The 7,548-nt window shown below is 38.4% G+C and overlaps 1 pseudogene across 1 annotated transcript; it reads right to left on the bottom strand.

Annotated features, from left to right (window-relative positions):
* Window positions 1-177: 177 nt before the first annotated feature.
* On the bottom strand, window positions 178-2,791 carry LOC137711624 (protein ANTHESIS PROMOTING FACTOR 1-like; annotated as a pseudogene). The gene is made up of 11 exons (XR_015956141.1): window positions 2,754-2,791; window positions 2,441-2,530; window positions 2,252-2,339; window positions 1,863-2,056; window positions 1,675-1,741; window positions 1,474-1,573; window positions 1,291-1,404; window positions 1,061-1,198; window positions 881-965; window positions 540-589; window positions 178-457 (listed from the first exon to the last, which is right to left on the bottom strand). The product of XR_015956141.1 is annotated as a protein ANTHESIS PROMOTING FACTOR 1-like (transcript).
* Between the last annotated feature and the right edge of the window lie 4,757 nt (window positions 2,792-7,548).

Below are 7,548 nucleotides of genomic sequence, written 5' to 3' on the forward strand. Positions count from 1 at the left end.
ATAATTCTGCAAAATTTACATTCAGGTCCCTGACAGTGACTTTACAAATGCAAGGTAATACTACCAGGACATTACTTGCAGAGCATCTACAAACCCTTTCAGAATCTATTTTGTAGGGGTTAAAAAGAATGACTCATAATATGAAGTACAATTGTTTTTTTCTGTGACTGGGGTCCTGGAGGAAAGGACGATATACGACAACAGTTTGATGGAACTCCTGCGGTAACTTCAAGTTTCACTAACAAATTGACGGTTCAATGGAATCTTTGAGCTGCTTTGTGCTAGAAATTTGCGGTGAGATAACCGGAAATTTCTACTTTCTTCCAACGTAAGATCCCAATTTAGACAAATCTGGAATCCAAAATGATAGTTCGGACGATCCAGTTGCAAACATGAGGTTTCCGGGAGCCCATTTGATAACTGGAGGTTCATTTTCGGTGCTCTTCCAGCTTGTGACCTGGATAGGTTACAAACATAAGTTGCACCGGTTAGAAGTGTAAGGTGCACACACAATGAAAAAAGAATATTATTTGTCTTGCTTCTTTCCCGCTCCGAACACTCCAAGCATAGACACTACAATCACCTGAACCTGCCAAAAGTTTAGAAACCATCAATCTGGTGATCATACAGGTTATTTTTGTCATGGATAGGTTTATGGGGAATGCTAGGGAAAGCATTTTCTGGGAAGTCTAATTAATAAAAGATATGCATGAAAATGAAACGACAGCCTTTAAGAAACTCAGTACGAAAATGAGACGGCAGCCCTCAAGAAACTATGCAAGAAAAGATGAATGTCATTAAAGCTGCGCAACCAAGAAGATGATTGATATCCCAGAGCTTACTCACATGACATAAAAAATGAAATAGGAGACGTGCATACCTGACATGACAAACATCCCCTCGGGGCTAAAAGAAGCCTCTAATGTTGAATTGCTGGAGACTGGCTTAACATTGTACGTGGATAGCTAAACAATAATGATAGAGAAGCCATATTAGAAAGAATAAACCGTGCAGAGTCTATCTATTTGTTTACATTAATAATGAGTTGTTGAGAACTTACTAGTGTTCCACGGAATGAATCAAGGACATGAATATGTCCACCTGTGGTTGTTGAAAGCACAAGTCTCCCATGGTTACTGAACTTGACAACATTTGCATCCGACATATCTCCCCCAACAGAAAAGATATCAAAAGGACCCTAACAAGATAAAACAGGTTAGGCAATCAAATCAGCCATGCTTAAGTCCACGTAACTGCAAACTTCTGAATTTTCATATGTAAGCAACTAACCTTTTCGTACATTCAGGCATCAAGCATTCTTATGTATCCACCAAAGGCAATTGCAAAAACTAACCCTTGATCATCATAAGCTGTGGCAGGCCTTCCTTGAACGCATAAAAGACCCTAAAATACGGGTACATATTATAAACCATTTGAAGAACTAAATTAAATGTACGAAACTGCATCCAATACCTGACACTTCTCTGCCCGTTGATCCCATAGCAGTACAGTTCTATCAAGAGAACCGGAGTTGAAGCAGTCTTTGCGAGAACACAAGCCAAGTGAGAATACCCTAGAAACAAATACAAAACCAATTTTTCCAATTACACATATAAGCTCGCTAAAAGCCACCCCTGGGGGAAAACAAATGGCAATCCAGCCTAAAAACCAAACCTGTCATGATGGCCTTTGAAGTAGCGCAAGTACTTATTGTCATTCAACGAGAGAAGCCTCCAGGATTCTGAATGAATCAATCACAATATCACATTAGTATCTGACCGATTATAAGTAAACGTCATAGATGATAAACATGAATACCAAATACAAAAGTTGAGGTGAAAGCGGTAAAATGCAAAGCATACCATCCCACCCATTTTTGGAAGAGTATATAACAGTTGTCGGATGAGAAGTAAAGCAAACCAAACCAACTCCATACTTTTTACTGTTGATGGTCTTCAAGCATGTTGCGGTGGAGACATCATACAGGCTCGTCATCACTAGCAGTCACTACATAACTATACGCCTTGTGGAAGTCCAATGAACTAATTCTACCATTCTGTGCATAAAAACCCAAAAAATGATGTAAATTTTATTTCTTTTTAACACATAACGATATTCTAAACTACTCAAATCTATCAGAAGGGGGATTCAAACTTGGGTGCGAAGAACCCACATATGCAAACCATTACTCAGATTAATAACAGATAAAATTAAATAAAACAATCAGAAACAGAGAGGTAAAAGGAATTACATAGTCTCTGAAAGCTAAACCAACTTCCATGCTTTGAATAATTTCCTCCGTCAGCTCCAGAGAGACCTTGTCTTCTCTTTCTGATCCCCTTTTTCACAGCAAAAATCATACCAAATATAATTAAATACAATCAGTAATTATACACTAATTAGCAACAAAATTGAGCGAAAAATATGAAATTTTTCACACCAGCCATTTGGAATTTTTGATATTATGATGGTTTTATCACATATCGGGAAATTGAGGACTTCAGGGAAGCCCTCCGCCGCCTGCCTGCGTCTTCAACCACCGCAATGTGAAGCCCTCCGGCCTATTTATCAAATATAGCCAAATATTAGCCCCTAATTTCAAAAATGTCAGTTTTTATAAAAAATTTCAAATATATCCAAAATATCAATTAAATAGACACAAATACCCTTAAACTTTAAACGTAATAAATTAAAAAACCAAAACCTTATTAGATGAAGAGTTCTTACAGCTAAACCTTAAAATTGGAGGAGACCTAGTGAAGGCATCAACTACTGGTGAAGAATTGTGCATCCTTAAAACGAAGATGAGTGTATATGGTTAATTTTTTGCACTTTTCCTTGTCTACGTTTTCTCTTTGCTTTTGTAGTTTATTCCTTCGATTGAATATTTATGGAAGAATGAACTATCAATTTTTGTAACATTATTTATCTCAATTTTCCTTTGGATTATATGTGATTTGTATTTAATTTTCCACCTTTGCATTATTAAGGGTGTTGTTCGTGTCCGGATTCTGTTTTGAAGATTATCATTGACTGTGGTAGTAAATTGAGAGATTTGTTGTGTCCTTAGAAAGTGCAAAAAGCATATTTTAAGGTTTATAGAATAGAAAATCTTCGTGTGCATATTAGAAAAATTAGTGAAAGCACCACTTGATTATGGCACAAGAATCTTTTAATCAACAACTAGTTATTTGTATGAATTAAGGGTATTTGTGTCTATATAAATGATATTTTGGATATATTTGAATTTTTTTATAAAAATTGACATTTTTGAATTTAGAGGTTAATATTTGGCTATATTTGATAAATACTATTTTCTTTGTCTAAAACCCACCAACTTTTTCCTCCAAAAAGAATAGCTAACGACATGTCGTTTGGGCTAAAACTAGGAGGTGGCAAGGATTATATGAACCTTATTTATTTAATTAGTAAGGCTCTGCCAATCTGATGATATTCTTCTTCACTTGAAAGTGAGAAGTCTTAGATTCAAATCTCGTGGATGGCGAATTCGATACCAAATTAGGTTGCCCATTATATGGCTTAGCCGAATTCTTCATTTAACATGAGTAAAAACACATTATTTAATGAATAAAACTAGTTTTTGGTCTGTTGGTGGGTGTGTCTCAATTTGATTGAAGAATGTCTTAGCTCAAAATGCTTTTGTAGCTGGCAAACAAATTCAAGACAATATTGGTATTGCTCATGAGTTGTTTCATTTTCTTAAACTTCGAAAAGCTACCAATAAATTTGAACTTGCCATTAAGTTGGATATGCACGGGCCTATGATAGGGGGGAATGGGACTTCTTGGTGGCGGTAATGGAGAAAATGGGGTTTGACTCACAATGGGCCTGTTTGATTTTGGGGTGTATTTCTTCTGTCAACTTTGCTATTCTACTTAATGGACAACCTGGCTCCAAGTTTGCTCCCTCGCATGGATTATGACAAGGATATCCCTTATCACCATACTTATTTCTTTTAGTTAGTGAAGTATTTTCCCTTATGCTTCAACATGCCAGTGATAGATAGTGGCTTAAAAGTGTTCAGATGAATGCAGGAGGTCCGATTATCTCCCATATGTTCTTTGTAGATGATACTTTGATCTTCCTCATGGCTACACATGACAACTGCAACAGTCTTATCCAGTTAATTGATCATTACTGTTTGGCATCGGGACAATAGGTGAATAAATTGAAATCTAGTGCTTTCTTCAGAGGTAATGTTCCTCAGGCCTTATCGAATGAGTTGACAAAAATTTTGGGCATTGGGAAAGTTGGCGATCCCTGTTCCTATCTGGGTGTCCTTACCATATGGGGTAAGTCAAAGAAATGTGGATTAGCTTATGCGAAGGGCAGACTGTTGGGGAAACTCCAGGGGTGGAAACAATTTATGCTCTCTCAAGCGGGACAGAAGGCTTTGATTAAGGCGGTGGCACAAGCAATCCTGGCGTACCCAATGAATCTCTTCAAATTCCCTATTACGTTTTGTAACGAATTAGATGCTCTGATTTCCCAATTTTGGTGGGGACAAAAAGGGAGTGAAAACCGAATCCATTGGTTCTCCAAGGAGATTTTATGTAGATCAAAATCTGATGGTGGGCTTGGTTTTCAAATCTTTGCCAAGTTTAATAAGGCTCTTCTGGCTAAGCAGTGTTAGAGATTGATCTCTGAACCGAATACTTTGTGGGCGACTGTTATAAAAGCTCGATATTTTCCTACTTGTTCTTTCCTTGAAGCAAAGAGAGGAGGGTGAGCTTCCTAGGCTTGGTCAAGTTTATTGGAGGGCAGAGACATCTTACTAAAGGGTGCTCACTGGAAAATTATGAATGATCGTGATGTTCGCGTTTGGAATGATTGCTGGCTCCCATCAATCCCATCAGGAAAACCGGATCTATTGAGTATTGTGCCAGTTACACGGAATTTATAGGTGAAGTCTTTGATAATCAGGACATTGGGGCTTGGGATATTACTTTCTTGCAACCTTTTCTATCGCAGAGAGATTATGATGCAATTTTAGAAACCCTCATTGTACTCCTATGCTTTGGGACATATTAGTATGGCCTTGTGCGAAAAATGGCATGTATACGGTTTGCTCCGACTACCGTTGGGCAATGACTAATAACTGTCCCTAGGGAGCTTTCATGGCCACTACTTCGGCCACTATCTCGTCATTTATTTGGAAATAGTTGTGGAGTATGCTTGCGCTATGAAAAATTAAGTGTTTTATGTGGAAGACACTTCATGAGGCTCTTGCTACCATGGCAAATTATTTAAAAAAAATCAACTCCATCTCCTTTATGTCCTATATGTAACACTCATGAGGAGACTATTGAGCATCTCCTCCTTCTCTGTCTGTGGGTTGAGTTGGTGTGGTTTGGCAGAGCTCTGGGTCTGAGGATACAACGTGCGGATGTCACCACCTAGGCATCCTGGCTTTCAGCTTGCTTGGAGACGGCTCCTGGATCAAAGATGGAAAAGCAATGTTTTCTGTCTTATATTGCTTTTACATGTTGGCAGATTTGGAAGACCCAATGCAATTTCTTTTTCAATCATCAACCCATTATGCCAGAGAAGGTAGTTTTCGAAATTTCTAATTCTTTTGGGACCTTTATGAATGCTACTCAGTTGCCATGTACTCAGTCAACCCCTGCCCCTAAATCTCTGGTAACTCCGGTCACGTGGATTCCTCCAAGCCGGGGGTTTATCAAGCTTAATGTAGATGCTAGTTGGGAAGTAACTTCCGGATAGGGTTTTGTGAGGGTGGTGGCATGTAATGAAGTTGAGATTTTTTTGGGTGTTGGTAGGTATCAAGTCAAGGCATGGAGTGTGGCTATGGCAGAGGCGGTGGCTGTTAAATTTGGATGTGAATTTGGTCATCAATTGGGTTGGCATTCTATGGTCATTGAATCTGATTCCTCTGTCACAGTTTCAGGTTTGCGGCAATGGCCCTCGCAAGGCAAGTGGGAAACTTTCCCTCTACTTCAGCAGTGTCTTTGATTGGGATATTCTTTCCATGTCTGTCGCTGGTCTTGGATTCCAAGATCAGCCAATAAGGCTGCACACTTTTTGGAGTCGAGGCGGTGTAGGGAACTGAGCAATTAGGTTTGGCTTGACAGACCTCCATCTTCCCTGATTCATGTGCTTTGTAATGATGGTCTTCCTTGTTCACCCTAGGTCGTTAGGAGGGTAGTGTAGGGAGTGACGTTTTGCATTTGATGCGGCGTTGGGATCCTTGTAACTCCTTGCATTACCTGTTTGTGGTGTCGTCTCTGGTTGCTTGCCTTTTTGTATCTAGGAACTCACGAGCAACTTCCCAATGGGTCACCCATCATGGGATTGCTTTAGCCCAAACTCACTTAACTTCGGAGTTCCAATGGAATCCTAGTGAGCTCCCAAAAGGCCTCGTGCTAAGTAGAGATGAGAATATACATATAAGGCTTACAAGATCCTCACCCCTGGGCGATATGAGATCTTACATTGAAATTGAAAATTGGTCAATGTAGTCCTGTAAGTAAGTGTCCCAAATCAATGTAGTCTTTCCGCCATAATTGTGTTAAAAGTTTTGTTATCTGCTGCTGTGACACATAAATGGGTCACTCAAGTCTAATAAATTAAAAAAATTACAAATAGGTTTAATAATTTAATGGTTAATAAAAAATTTGTCAACCCAAAAACTAAGTCTCTTGCAATCACCTCCATCCCAGTCCACACTCCGTTACCTCCTTCACTATCTATTCTCTTAAAAAAAAACTCAATACACCCATCTTTACAGATTTCAACACCCTTCACCAAATTGAACCTGGATCGAGATTATCTTTGGTGACGGCTTGGTCGATTGGCAACGACTTCTGGGACATCACCGTGCACACTTAGGTGATCAACATCTTCACAAACTTAATCTTGGAAAGCTTGTTCGATGCTTCTCTGGTGGTTTAGTGACTAAAAGAACGGCAAGTTCTGCCTTGTTATAACCAATGTGCGTCTATTGTTGGTTGAAAACTATTTCCAAACCCCCTCTTAAGCCTTGGTTAAGTCTTATGCCTTTGAGAATTTATGGAAGGGAACTCTCTTCGGAGTAGGCCCTACTTTAAGGAAAAAAGAAAAGGCTTTTTAGCCAAAATGGTCCTTAAGATTTGCATAACTTCTCACTTTGGTCCCTGAGATTTGAAATCAATATGAGTGGTCCCTGAAATTGTCCATCATCAATCATTTTGGTCATTTCGTGAAAAATTATGTTAAATAAGGATCAAAATAACAAAAATATCCTCAATTTAACAAACAATAGGCCAAAATGATTTGACGAAAAATTGAGGGTATTTTTGTCATTTTATTCTTATTTAATGGAGGTTTTTCATGAAAAGACCAAAATGATTAATGATAGACAATCTCAGGGACCACTTCTATTGATTTCAAATCTCAGAAACCAAAGTAAGGAGTTATGCAAATCTCAAGGACCATTTTGGCTAAAAAGCCAAAAAAAAATTCATTGAGCAAAAAGGTATTTAGACTTTTTTAATTAATTATTAAACACACATAAGCACATAACAATTT

Source organism: Pyrus communis, chromosome 15 (assembly GCF_041283825.1).
Source record: "Pyrus communis isolate YQ-2024b chromosome 15, ASM4128382v1, whole genome shotgun sequence".
NCBI classification, from domain to species: Eukaryota; Viridiplantae; Streptophyta; class Magnoliopsida; order Rosales; family Rosaceae; genus Pyrus; species Pyrus communis.